The 15064-nt window shown below is 39.4% G+C and overlaps 1 protein-coding gene across 11 annotated transcripts in view; it reads right to left on the reverse strand.

The window, feature by feature from the left end:
- The window catches only part of Nedd4l (NEDD4 like E3 ubiquitin protein ligase), a 331119-nt gene that overhangs the window by 144448 nt on the left and 171607 nt on the right, over positions 1-15064 (reverse strand). The window contains exon 1 of one of the 11 annotated variants that reach the window (XM_033757524.1): positions 10937-10960. The exons of the other annotated variants lie outside the window; for them this stretch is intronic. The gene's annotated coding sequence lies outside the window, so the exon portion shown is untranslated. Of the gene's footprint in view, positions 1-10936; positions 10961-15064 lie in introns of those variants that run through there. 11 annotated transcript variants of the gene reach the window in all.

Genomic DNA, 15064 nt, shown 5'->3' on the forward strand with positions numbered 1-15064 from the left:
AGTACACAGATAAAGTATTTGTCAATTTTGCCTTATGTTCATAAACTATAAACCTTAGTTTGGTTCAAGATCATCTAACCAGATGCATCTACTTCTTATCTGGTCACCCTTAGACTCAAGAAAAGATGAGTCAAGAGCCAGCACCTAGGAACCTAAAGGTCTGGGGCAGGAGGCAAAGTCACTTCTCAGGCCTTAGTGTATCAGACCACATAAAGAAGAAAGTGGTTAATACATAGACCTCTGAGGTCCCATGTCCAAAACTGACTTGTGCAGTGGGACTCCAGAATTTGTATTTCTAGCAGTTTCCAGTTACACTGAGGCACCTGATCCCAGAACCACAACTAAAGAACCACTATTGTAGATAGTATTTGAAGAATATTTTGTTGCTATAGAAATTAAATTTTATACTTCTAGGCACCAGGCTATTGCTAAAATGAAACCTCAAGGCAATCTCAAGAACAGGGTCTGGGTATGCCCCAAAATTGAGAGCATACACACACACGCATATGCACATACATACACTCACTCAATTCTCACATTATAGGGAATATCATAAACTTTTCCATTAACTCTAGTTTTTATGTCCCTCAGATATCATTATTCCTGGCTACTATATAACTGTAATAAGGAGCTAAGCTTTATTTACTCCAGCCCCTAGCTTTCACTTTAATAAACATCCACACTCTTTTACTGGTTATGTATTCACCTCACTTTGTAATGCCTGAATGTCTCACAAAGTGACACATGACCTTCGGGACGTGGGAAATGCCTCCCAGTTGAGTGTACAATCTTTCCAGAGCTCATCTAGGCAGGTACAAGGGTATGATCAACCCTATGAAAGACTGACCAAAAGACTTCCTGGAAGGGAATATGGCCTGAAGAGAGAAACAAAGGCCAAAGTTCAGGGGCTAGGTAAAGGACAGGAGGGCATAAGCTCAAGGGAAACAGTGGCCCACATTGCTCTCAAGATCTTCCCCCTTTTCTGCTGCAACTTAATTCTTCAAGGCTGTTCATGAATGAAATGGGAATAATTATGTACTAACCCTAAGTACCCAGCACTCTAGGACCCACACAGTAAATGTACCATAAACGATAACCATGATACATAATTGATATTCTCTTCTTTCCTCTCTGAGGAGGAATTTGGGGTTCTCTAGTTGCTTCTTATGCCTTACTTCTGCTTTGATTGCTGATTTGATTTGACACTGATTTATCACACAGTACAAAGCTGGGTGCTGGCCAACTACAGCTTGCTAACTAAGTACATGCTTCCTCATTATTCATATATGTGGAAGCCTTCTGTAGATCTGGGTGGGGGTGTTCAACTGGTCATCATTATAATTAACTCCCAGCACCTAGTTAGCAGCTGGTGCTCAGTACAACTCAGGGCTGGATTTAACATGACTAAGAAAGAAGCTCAATTCTCTATAAGACAATGTGTATCAGAAGAAAATTCTAGTCTGCAAACTTTTAATTCTAGGCATCACATTCTTCCTTCTAGCCTTTCCAAGGAGACAACAAACTGATACTAGGATTCAAACCACTTTCTGTTTACTGAATGCCTACTACATGTCAGGCAAGGAGACAAGTTCCAGAGGTAGAAGAGACTGTCCCTGTCTATTTGAATGGAGCACAAAGAAATAAAATGAAGATGTGACAAAGTATGCCAAGAACCTAAGAATAAGAGGGTCATCAGCAAGAGTTCCTCACCTTGTGCAAGCCAGAGTCACCTGGGATTTGGGCTACTGGCCTCAACCTAGATCTGGTTATCTACTCTGATCAAGGGTCCCAGCTGATTTTTATACCCTGGCCACCAATGCTAGAGAGGAGTCTAAAGAAAAGGCCAAACTCAGGTGAAGGAATTCCAGGCAGAAAGATCAGCGACAAAGGCCCAGTGATGGGCTACTGGGATTCTGAACATTAAAGTATGGCCAGGCTGCAGTGTGGAGGGCTTAAGGAAAATAGGAAGTCTGGGCTCAGACCACAAGGAGGCAGGCATCCCCAGAGGGGCTCAAATATTGGCTCCTTTGGCTAGATAATGGCAAACTCACATGGTTTCTCTGTTTTGGAGATACTAGCAGTAGTGCCCTTATAAGGAGACTGCTGGGGAAATTAAAATTACAATAGTGTTTGACATATAGTAACAATAATGTTACCAAGTGCCATCATCTCCATCTTGGTGAGATTGTAAAAATATAAATTTGTGGTCAGATTCATTAGAAGAGATAAAACAGCATGTAAAGAAACCAGTAGGAAGGATTCTGCAATCAAATAATGAGAACAGTCTAAAGGGAAGTGTCAAGGATCAATAAGAAAGGACTGAGCTCACCCAAAGATGGCCCCTAAAGAACTGGGTAATTGAATGCTGTAAGTGTGTAGGTTTGGAGGGGAACAGTGGTGGTCCATGTAATCTCTTGGTCTTCTTGAAAAACTGTCACTTCACAAGGGCACTTTGGATCTTTTGCTCTATTTCCACTGTGATGAGTGTGCATGTAAATGTACCTGAAAGGATCTTAGATGCCTCGGTATTTTTTTGTAGTATACAAAACTTAAGAAAAAATACTGAAGATGCTCAAACTATTCACTGATTAGCTAGACATCTCATCTGTACCCAAAAGATTACATTTGATTTGAAAAACAGAAGGTGATTTTACTTTATTTTAGATATAGGAGACATACAAACAAATTATACGGACTCTAGCAGTTGAAAACATACATAGCAAAATATTCACAAGGTCTGCTCTCTTATGAAAGTTACTAAGAAATCTTGCTCAAAAATCTATTCTCATTTTGCAAAACTTCCAAGAGAAGAGCTTTTAACTATCTTTGAATCTCAACATGGACCTCAGTGCTGAAAAGTTTAGGCCACTGCTCTGGTCATTGCTAATAGAAGGACTGCAGCCCTGTACTGACCTCAACAGGCTTCAAAGAACTCAAGAGATGCAATTCTTACTCAGAGATCTCATTCTGTAGAGATCACCATTAAGCAAAGATGTGCCAACAAGGTCACTTCTCAGGGAGAGCTGCTATGGAGCCTTTCCTTCTAGGTTTGCCCTGTTGCTCCACTTTCCAGACATGCCAAGCAAGCACAGCCAGTCCTGACATGCCAATAACAGAGTAATGCCTGACCAACTCCATTTGACATGCTGAAGTGTTCTGCATTCCTTAGCACCTGTTATCTTTTCATTTTTGTCAAAATAAACAGCCTTTGCTGAGATTCACATATTTGCAAGGGGCAGGGCAGAGAGATGAAAGCAGGAGTTGCCTCTAACTGCCAAGTGTTGAACTTGGACCACATTTAGACAGGGTTGCAGTGACACTGCCTTGTCTACTAGCTATAAGGTGTCCTTCTAGGAAGCTTGGACATCAAAAGAATGCTGAGAAAGACCTGTCTCCTGAGGGAGCGTCAGACCACACCTGAAGGAACTGCCACTCCTCCCTGTGAAAGAAATGTGCTCAGTAGCGTGGAAGGGAGCCTGAGAAAGGTTGTATCTGGTTCCCCACCTGTAGTACATTACACATAAATCAAACTGATTTTCACTATCTGATACACTGAGACTTACCCAACCCAGACAAAGTTTCACTGGGAAATGTGTATTGCTAAATGACAACATGTTTTGTTGAAGGTTTCCTCATTCTTTTTTCCATTTTACTATTTTCATTAGTGTTATATGAATTACTTAGATCTTCAATAAACAACACTTTCAAAATATTTTCAAGTAAGGAAAAAATACCTAGAAAGCATGAAAAGGAGTAAAACTTAGGAACACATGAAATAATACCAAAGTTTTTAATCTGAAAAATCATCTAAGGTTGAAAAAAATGTAACATATTCTAAAGAGAAGCATACATTATAATATTCCTACTGAAAAGACAAATTATTACAAGTTTTCTGGGTAGTATTATGGCAGAAATATCAATAGAATTGAAAGAAATGATGCCCTTTAATTCATCAAATCTATTCTGGAGAATTAATCCTACAGAAATATAATCATAGAGGTGGGTAAATATTTATCTGTTAAAATGCTCATTACAGCATCACATATAAAACAAAAACTAGAAATAACCTTCTAGTACAAAAGGGAAGCAATTAAATATGCAACAATATTACAAACCATTAACATCACATTTTCAAAGAATATTTTAAAATAAGAGGCAACTTATAGAAAAACATTAAGGAATAAGCAGAATCTAAAAATTCTGCTAGTTCTTTCTCTCCATATAGATGTATATACATATACATACGCACACACATATGAAAAAAATAAAATTAAAAAGTTAATACATACATAGTCATTCTTTCTGGATGATAAGCTTATTAATTACATTTATTTTCTCCTTTATGGTTTTAATTGTTTTCTAAGTTTCCTACTGTAAGCACGGACTAATTTAATAGAACCAAAAAGTTAAAGAAATGTCAATAACATTTATTCACACTTAACTACAATCTACTATCTGTGAGGTGCTGACCCTGTAATTTTATTGCCACCTAATACCTCAATAACAAACCCACTACTACTTAAAAAAAATTATCTGTCCAAAGAGGCTTTGAAGAATTCAGTCCTAAAGGAAGTAAGACAAAGAGAAAAACCCTGAGATATGACTACATTGGTCTACTTGCCCTTCAGAGATCCTGGTGGGAGACTGAGTTACCAGACCTGGTCATCTGCTCTTCTCATGGTCAGAAGTCAAACTAAGCAGAACTTTGTTTGAACAAAACAAAAATCCAAGGATACATTCTTAACTGTTTAATTATAAATTCCTTTTAGAGGGTGGCTTTGTCCATGCCTAAAACACAGACACAGACAGACAGACCCACACATACATGCACACGCGCTACAATCAAGGATGGGAATTTTTCTCATCCTGAAAGCCAATTCTTTGGCTAACTTCACTTGTGTTCTCATGATACAGAAAATGACACTGGGCAGACGGAGGGAGGGACACACAGACTGCTGATACCACCACCTCAGACTGCCGACTTCCAGGACTATCAAACGGTAACGTTCTGCTATTGGTCACTCAGCTCCTAGTGCTGTTATAGTAGCCTTAGCAAACTCACAATCTTCTAAAGCCAGCTTTTGTTGGAAACCCTTGGGGCCAAACATGTTATAGAACTTTTTCCCCTCTCACTTTAGGAAGATGGCTCAGTGTTTTTTGTTTTGTTTTGTTTTTTTCCTCAACTGTTGCATAACATCTCCAGTAGGGCCAGGAGCAGGAACCATACTCAGATGTTAACACCCGTGCAGCTATATGCATGAAGAGCTTAAATCAAGCTCTATACAGAGAGAGCCCATAAACACTTTCAAAGTTTATTCACATTAGGTTCTGCTCTCAAGCAATTTCCCGCAAAACCACACAAATGTTTGTAGTTTCTGAGTCTTTTCTGGCCTTTGGAACTGCAGATAAAAGATTGTGGACCTACACAAAGTTGCCCAGCTCTTAATGTGTTCCTAATGCCATGCCACCAATCACACTCAGCTTGTGATGGAAAATGCCTGTGAAAACATAAAATTCTTCAAGTTTTCCATCACCTCTCAAAAAAATCATTTGCAAAATAATTTAGAAGTTTTTATCTTCGAGTCTATAAACATGCAAACAAACCACCAGACACTTGACTTTCCTGTTATACTGAATGCTACACTATACTACAAGACTTCTTAAAGTGGAAGTCCAAAAGCAGGGGGAAAACCAACCATGCAGCCAGTGTTATAATTAACAGAGAGAGGGCTGGATTATGATAAAGTCCCATTACCCAAGGCAGGAGAGGTAAGCATCATAGGGTACATATTTTCCCAGCTGGGAAGATGAATATACATGGTATATGCATTTGGAATCCACAAACCTGTATACTAAACCAAGAAGGAAGTTTAGAGAAGAAATGAAACCCTCTTCACATTAAAAATTTTGGTTGACTTACCCTACCATGAACAACAGAGCCCCTTACCACACCTCCAAGTTGGACGCACACTGGAGATTTTCCTGTGTCTGAATCAACAAATAAGGGGAGATATTTGGTATTCCTTTCTCGCAATTTTAGATTTTTAAATTTTTTAATTAGTACATGTTTGCAATACATAATGATTGCATTTATTATGGGGAGTTCGTACATGTATATTAACACATTTTAATTATTTTTTCATCCCCTACCTCCTATCCTTCTAACTCTCGTTCCCCTGCCCATTTGCAAAATATTTATTTCTACTTTTTTCTTTTTTTTCATTTCTTTTCCCTTCCTTGCATCCATTCTCTTTCCATCTCTTGTTCACCTTCCCATTTGAAAAAAACTCCATATTTATCTTTCATCTTGCTGTTTATATTTCTTGTATAAGAGAAACCATGTAATAAAGACAATAAAGTTCTGCTATTAGCCACAAGTAATATTTAAATTTGTGTGTCTGACTTATTTCACTTAATATTATGGCCCAGAGGTATATCCATTTATCTACAAATGCCTCATCTATCCTTTTTATGGCACAGCAGTACTCCATTGTGTATAAATACATTTTTTATTCATTCAATTACTGATGGGCATATAAATTTTTCCCCAAGATTTAGCTATGATAAATTGTGCTGCTATAAACATGGGAATACATGTATCACTGTGTAATACGATGACTTTAACTTTTGGGGGAAATATCCAGAAGGAGAATGGCTCGAAGAATTTCTAGTCTTAGTTTTTTGAAGAATCTCAATACTGATCTTCACAGTGGCTGCATACATTCCCACCAAAAAAGTAGAAGGGTTCTTTTTCCCTGTAGCCTTGCCAGCATTTGTTACTATTACAAGTTTTGATGACAGCCATTATTTCTGGGGTAAGGTGGTAGTAACTCAGTGTCGTTTTAATTTCCATTTCTCTAATGGCTAGCAATGCTGGATTTTTTTTTCATGTATTTATTAGCCATTTGTACTTCTTTTGTGAAGTATCTATTCATTTCATTTGCCCATTTTTTAAATTGGGTCTTTTATTTGGGGATATCTAATTTTTTGAGTTCTTTATATTATTCTACATGTTATATAGAGAGAAATAGCTAGCAAAATTTGTTTCCAATTCTGTAAGTCATCTTTCCACTCTGTTGGTTGTTTCCTTTGATATGCCAAAGCTTTTTAATTTGATATGATCCCATTTGTTCATTCCCAGTATTATCTCTTACACCACTTATGTTTTATTTAGAAAATTCTTGACTATATCTGTGTCTTCAAGAGTTGTACCTTTTTATGTTCTAGCAGATTGTTTCTAAATGTTTAACAGTTAGATATTTAATCCATTTTTATTTTAGTTCAGTACATGGTGAGATATATAGGGCCAGATCCAATCTTCTGCATGTGGATATCCAATTTTCCCAGTACCATTTATTACAGAGGCTAACCTTCCTCCAGTGTATATTTTTGGCCTTTTAGATATAATAGTTTTAACTTGGTTAAATCTAAATGTGTTAGAAATCTGAGGGGTTCCAGGTCTTTTTCAATCCTGCCCGCCTGTTTTTTTGTACTGGGGATCAGACTCGGGCCCTTGCACTTGCGAGACAGAAGGCAGAATCATTGAGCCAAATCACCAACCCAATCCTCCCTTCAATTATTGGGTAAAGAAAAACTGGATATTGCAGGACATCTCCAAAACCTAGCATGAGCCTTGTTAGTGGGGTGTTGCTCACATAGCACACAGCTCCTTGAAAAGGTATATGTTTAAGTATTAAAAGTTTATGCTACCTAGGGGGGCAGGGATTTAGCTCAGTGGCACTGTGCCTGCCTTGAAAGTGCAAGTTCCTGAGTTCGAGCCTCAGTACAAAAAAAAAAAGGCTTATGTTAGCTAGATGATTTTTTAAATGGATTTACCTGTTTTTTCTGTCTCTACAATCCTGAAGAAGAAAGGGTTAAATATTATGAGGTAAAAGTACAGGTCACAGATTAAAAGAATTTACTGGGAACAAAAGGCATCTCTTTCCCATAATAGCTGTGGAGGTCAGACTACTATTATATTTAACAAACAGAACCTAGTTTCTTTCTTTTACCATTGTTCTAAGCTTTTGAATTTGCATTAGTAAATATAGTACCCGATTTAATCCACTTGCCTATTATAGCCACATCTGTTTGGTTTTCCAAATATGTGAATCTATTATCTTCAAAAATTCTGGGCCTCCCCATTCCTGGTGTGTCCTCAGTCAGCAGTATACATGCCTTCTTAAGGTTCCTTCCCTTCTTCATTTATCTAGGCTCCAGACAGCCAGCATACTTCCTTGCAATCATCTTCCCGTACCAAAATTCTCGGTAATAACCAGCTTTTCCATTCTCTGAATAAGATCTTACCATCATGACTCTTTAGGTCATTCCTTTCCACTGACTTGTGTGCTTTCTGTGTTTGTTCCTTTTCAAGAGGGTAAACCTTAACCCTCTTTAGTTAGTTGCAAGTCACTTAAGGAAACTACTCATGTCTTCAGGCTCCTCTGAATTTTCCATGAAACCCTATACAAATGGAGTCTTCAAGAAATAGTTTTTGGTTGCTTGACTTCTTTCCAGTCATGACATGTTGACTTCTTACCAGGGTTACACATTTAGAAACACTATCTTGCCTGAGTTACTAAATGTGGGATTTTCAGCACTTTTATCACATAAAATAACGAATAACCAGAAATAGAGTATTTTCCACATAAATCGCATTTTCTTGAACTTGTTTAGTTCCCTTCACTTTTTCACAGTGGGAACTACAGAGTCTTTTGCCAGTGTCGAGAAACAAAAAGTACTCTCAAACAAACAAAATACAGGAAAAAAGTTACACAGTGAATCTCACTACCTGACACCAAAATCTAAAATCATGGGCTACTTGTGCTTATCTTAAATCATGAACAATCTGTGTAATTGTGGTACAGCAGCATCACCACAGAGTTAAAGCACTGTAGGTAACATGGGAGGCACTTGGACTTCTTCTCCCTTTGGAATAACACACCATACCTGTATTAAAGTAGCAATTTGAGGCCTCCTTATCAGTGAGGACAAATCCATAACCAGACATTCACCAGTTACACAGAAGAAACAGATAACTATTTGTAGACAACTACACATTCTAATCAAATACCACTTATTACTTGCTAATTTGATTTACATGCTATACCTTATAGTCTATCTAAAACATAAAGGGGTCCTATGGAGCCCCCTCAAAAGAAGAAAACAATGCCTTCCTTTCATATAATCAGTGAAGCTGTTCTATGGTACCAAAACAATTTTGGTCCAGCACTTTAATGTGTGTAGAAATACCTAGATATCTAGTTAAACTGCTGAGTGGTTTCAATTCTGTAGGCATAAGATAAGCCCCAAGGATGTGTATTTCTAAGAGCTTACAAAGGGATGGCAATACTGTTGGAGGGAATAGCCAGGCTCTAAAGGAGATCAGAACATCACTGGCTCATTTGGAACCAGCTCCTGGTAAACAGATTGCGTGGGCTGCTCTCAGAAAGAACTCAGACTCCAAACCTGCAAAGTTATATGGAGATGCTTCCCCAAAGATTCATCTTTGGCTCTTTTTACTCTGCAGTTCTCCCTGGCAGGGGCTCACATGGTCTCTCTCTCTCTTTCTCTCTCTCTCTCCTCCTCTCCTCTCCTGTAGATCCAATTTCTCTGGAGAATCCTGATTCATAAATTTGGAATCCCAGACTCTCAGGTCATCTGTCACTGATTCACTTTTACTTTAAGACCTCAGCTGGAAAAAAAAAAAAAAAAGACCTCAGCTGAAAATCAGGCAGACACATGCATTCCCTCCTACCTATCCCAACCTCATCACTAAAGCACTTTGAGGATACAATCCATAGCAAGCCCTAGCCTCTTCTTTTCTACATCTTGTTAATGCAGTCTATTATTAAACCAAATCTTCTAAGCCAAACAAATGGCACACACTCTGAAATCGTTCTGAAACGTCCATAAAATTTTAACTGTTGTGGTATAAATCATTGTGTTAGCTCTGGTACTGCCTGCCTTAAAATGCCATCTTCCACGTGTCTTCTACATATAGCCAAGTGCAGCAACTCTGACTTTCAGTGGTTGGAATACATCGTGCTTTCTCCTCTACTAGAAATGTTTTGACCCCACCTGGCCTGCACATGACCTTAAAGATCTTAAATGTTCTTAAAGCGTGACTGCTTCTGTGACAATTTCCCAGTTCCCAAGCCCCACTCCTGTGGGCAAAAGTCTAACATTATAGTAATCATCTACTTATAGATCCCTTTCTGCTTAGTCTGGAAGCTCCTCGCAAGCAAGGCCATGTCTTGGCCACTTGTATCACATTCCAGTCACACACTTTACTGGATCTGCTATAAAGGTTTGCTTTGTATGATGTGGTGATGGCCCTAGGGCAGGTTAGGTCTTTCAGCATGGAGGCCAGCGGGATGAAGCAGGAGGGGTGAGTAGAGGTTAGGAGACGATGGAAAATAACACTGTTTAAATCATGAAACATACAGATTCCATATTCTGGGCCATAGACATTTGTATTATTTTAAAGTTTAAAAATACTGCAAAAAATAAGAATCAACTAGATAGACAGATTAACATACCCCCCCATTACTGAAACAATGGAAAAAAACTGAAAGTAAAGGATAGGCTGCTCTTAGGTAGTTTGAACAAGAGCCAATTAATAAAGGATCAAGGCTAAGTAAAACCACAGCAGAATATGTAACTGCAACATGTTGAACATTGAAAACCAGAATGGCAATTAGGTAGGAAAAAACCACAATGGGTAAAACACTCACCACATTAATGGATGGTTATAAGGAGCAGCACAAAGGTATCACCTGTGGACAGACCTCTTTCTATAAGAGGCCACTCCTAGCTTAGGAAAAGCTTGTAGGAAAGTCTAATTGACTTTGACCTCCAAGTGGTGAGAACCATGCAGCCAATTCAGTTTCACTAACGCACAAAGGTGGGGTAAAGGTGGTCAGAGACAGCTCACCTCCAGCACAGAAGCGACAATGCAGAAAATCGCAGTTTCCAACAGCCCCACCTCACAGGCCCATTAAGTCCTTGTGAACATCTGTAAGAAGGCCATGAGGAGATTTCCCGTCCTCATCTCTCCTTTCACTTCACACCACTGGGTACCCACTATGTGTATGTCTGCGTAAGTGTTTCAGGCATCTATGATACACCAGGGAAGAAGACAGAGAAAACTTCTTACTCTTGTGGAGTTTACATTGTAGCAAAAGGGGAGAGGGAGTGAACAATACTACAAAAAAAAAAAAACCCAAAAAACAAAAGAACAAAAAAACAACTCCTTGGGAGGTAGGAGAAGACACACAGCAGGGGGCCTCGGCGCTGGGGGGTGGAGAAAGATGCTGGCCACAAAGTACTTTTAAGAGTTTGTAGAATCTGTTCTCTAGGGCAGTACCTTAAAAGAAATAGGACATTTTTCACTAAAGACCCTAACAAACATAAAACAGTCATTCCTTTGATAAAAGATAGAACGAGCTGCCTGGTTTTCTTGAGTTTAGCAACATAACTAAGGGCATGCATTCCAGAGTAAGACACGCCCAGGTATGCTTTTCAGCTCTGCCACTGAATTAAGTAGACCTCATCATTTGGCTCAGCTATTCTCAAATGGTGGCCAGGTGTCCAAGGGCCGAGAGGCAGGGCAACCCTATATTCTAGCCCTGTGGCCAGCCTTTGAGGAGCTGCTGGTGCTAATAGCACTGCTCAAGCTTATATCACAGTTTCTTTTCTCCAAGCGTAACCCAGAACTTCATGCCATGGCCACTTGAGGAACTCAAAAAAGTTTACTTTATTCTTAGCAGTCCTAAATGCAGAAGTTCAGGAGGTGAATGAATGTGTCTCAGGAATGTGCAGTGGTCTCACATTCTCCCTCAGCACTTATCCTATTGCTATAAAATAATTTACCAGGTTGTTATAATAAATCTTGACTTAAAAATGAAAGAGAAATTACAGCTCTGTCATTTAGTCTAAAGCAACTCCATTTGGCAAATGGTAAAACTAGAAGACAAAGTTCTTTGGCTGTATTACAGAACAAATCCGATCATTTGCCTCTGTATCTACACTGCCACATCTCTAATAGAGCAGAATACTTCATTCATTCTGGGGTTTTCCTATAGATATGGATGGTCCTAGTTTCCAAGACTGATCTGTTGATACTGGAATATTTCTGATGAATGGGCATTTTCTTTTCTAGGACACGTTTCATTCTGTCCTAAGATCAATGACCATTTACCCTTCCAGGCCCAAATGTTTACAGTTTTATATGGAAACAATGTTTTAAAAGATGTCCAAAACCAACTTTTCTTACCACAGTCTAGTGTCAGCCATGACGTACATTCTAATTAAAACCAGCTATACTGGACAATGGTAAGAGATAATGTGCTGAAGAAAACAGAACTGTGCTATCCTATAAAATCTTACCTACCCATGTAATTGATACTTCCTTCCCTGATTTCCTCTGTTTACGGCTCCTAACACTGTCTCTAAGTATATTATCATCTTTGGACTTGGTTTATTATGGTTACTCAGACCTACCAGGCTGAAGCTCCCTGCAGGCAGAAAGGCAGGTGACCACAGAGGTTTCTGCAGGTTGCTGGCCCAGACCCTAATAAGCACTTGGTCTCCTCTGATTGCCTTGGTCTCTCCAGTACCTACACTATAAATATATATGAATAAATGAATGAGTTTCACCTTAAGCTGGCGTATTCTCAATTTGGAGCTTCTAAATTGCTTTTTATGTTGTTCCTAGACTACATTCCCTCCCCAAGAAGAAAAATAAATGTAAATGTATACAAGCACAACAAAAAAGCAATTTAAGTATGGCTTGGATATGACCCAGAATTAGGCAATCACAGGAAGCAATGGAGAGACCTTTGCTTGTGGCAGCCTGAGGAGCTGAGGTGGCTTCCTGCCTGGGGAGGGGCAGGGTGGCAGCACCACTCTCTGGTGCTGACTCTCACTATGGATTCTTCTCCTAACTTGTGATTGCTAAACCCGTGCTGGCTTTGTCATCAAAACTTTCAGACTTGTGTCATGCTAAAATCTTAATGACAACATCCTGGCAAAAGATCACTGTATCATCTCTGGGGACTCCCCGTTCTACACAGTCAAAAGGCCCCCACTTGTATCTTGTCATCTTTACCCCTCCCAACCCTTTGAGCTCTCTCTTGTAGGCATACACATTCTCTCTCCCCATGCCTTCTCCTCTCCCACTATATCCTTCAGCTTTCTTAATCTTCCTAGCTATTAAATGCTCTGTTTTCCCCAGAAACAGAGAGTTGCCTTGGCAGACACATAAGGAAAACCACCCTGGCAAGGGTGGGGGACTTCCCATAAATACAGAATTTTAAAAGTATATAGCTAGTAAAATCAGAGGACTTCTTTTCCAGTCTGATTCTTAACAAATTCAGTCTCAATTGTCTTTAATAAATTTTCTTATTTAGCCGATGTTACAATGTTATTAATACATATATTTTAAAACAAAGCAGTGAAAACAAGAATAAAAGGTTAAAAGAAAGACCTTAAAAAGAGGTTAGCTCAGGGCCAAGAGTGTAGTTCAGTGCAAGAGTACATGCTTAGCAAGCCAGGGACCCCGAGTTTGACCTCTAGCACACACAAAAAAGTCACCTCAACAACAACAAAAAAATAACATATAAGGGGGAAAAAATCCCTCAGGGCCTAGCACAAGAGATAGTACCGAGGTTTTAAATTATAAGACAAATTATTTTCAAGCAAAGAACAAGGCAAGTGACTTAATCTGCATATTCAATGACTTACAGTAAATAGTCACCCAAATATAACACCAGACAGGACCATGCCAAAGAGAAATCTTATTTCTTGCTCACATAAATCACTCACTGAGTAACATCAGATCCATTTATGCCCCTCAGCAAAACAAGGGAGAAAAAGTGGAAATTTTTAAAATACCTTGAAGCCTGCCATGTGATTTTCTTTAATGAAGTCAGACTCCCTTCAGGTCTTAAATTTGTCTACTTAGCATATTAGATACTAGCCAAAATAAACTCTTCAGCTCTGTTAATTGAGCTGGAAGGTTCAAATCCCTCTACCAGCAAAGGCTTCCAGAGATCGCACCCACAGGATACTATAGTCTCTTCCTAAAAATCCACGACCATGTGCTCTCTGACAGTGTGACACGATTTCCAGTCACTGACCCTGGTCAGCAGAGGCGATTTGTAATTGTACGTGCTATTCTTGCCTGCAGCGGACTGCATGAGTAAGAGCTGAGTGAGGAAGACAGTTTACATCACAGAAAACGGGGCTAATTTCTACTAAACCCACTGATTCCACTTGACTATCAAAACCCTTTATTTCTACTTAGTCTGAAGTTCCATTGTTAACTGCTTCTGTGAAATGATGATATGCCATGTGCTTTTCCAGAAAGTTTCATGTATTCTTCCAGTTTTCTAGAAGAAAATCAATCCTTTGTTTTCAGAGATGATGTCAATCAGCAGTTAGACTTTTAACCTTCTTCCAGTAACAACTCCTAGAATGAGTAAGCAGCTCATATATGTATCAGCTGAGAACGTATATAGCTCATGATGAGTTGACCAGATCCCATGATTACTTTGGTTGCTTGGTTTTGGTGAGCACAGTAGGACAGGAAGGATGATCTACAAGATCTAAACCCCAGGCCCTGGAGAGGAGTAGGAAACAAAGTACTGTTTGATTTCAAGGGGGCTGTGATTGTTCAGTTGCTTGTCCTCAGGCCTGGACCACCTGGCCTCTCAGGGCAGGGTACATCTGGGAGCTTTTTGTCTGATCCCCACTGCCCACCTATGCACTTTGGTACTGAAAAGTACTGGAAAAAGCAGGACACGCACAAATATTTACTGTAGGAGAGGTGTGCCAAGTGACCCACCCCTCCACGGAATTTGAAGCCCTTGGGGACATAGTCCAAATAGATTCTAGTCTATGGCCATACCACCCTGAACACACCTGATCTCATCTGATCTCGGAATCTAAGTAGGGTCGGGCCTGGTTAGTACTTGGATGGGAGCCAAATAGATTCCTGACACAACAGGGAAGGCATATGTTTGCTGTTGCCCCTTAGGTGAATGATCTCAGAAGACTTCAG

Source organism: Fukomys damarensis, unplaced genomic scaffold (genome assembly GCF_012274545.1).
Source record: "Fukomys damarensis isolate Sample0158 unplaced genomic scaffold, DMR_v1.0_HiC HiC_scaffold_30, whole genome shotgun sequence".
In the NCBI taxonomy this organism is placed as follows: domain Eukaryota; kingdom Metazoa; phylum Chordata; class Mammalia; order Rodentia; family Bathyergidae; genus Fukomys; species Fukomys damarensis.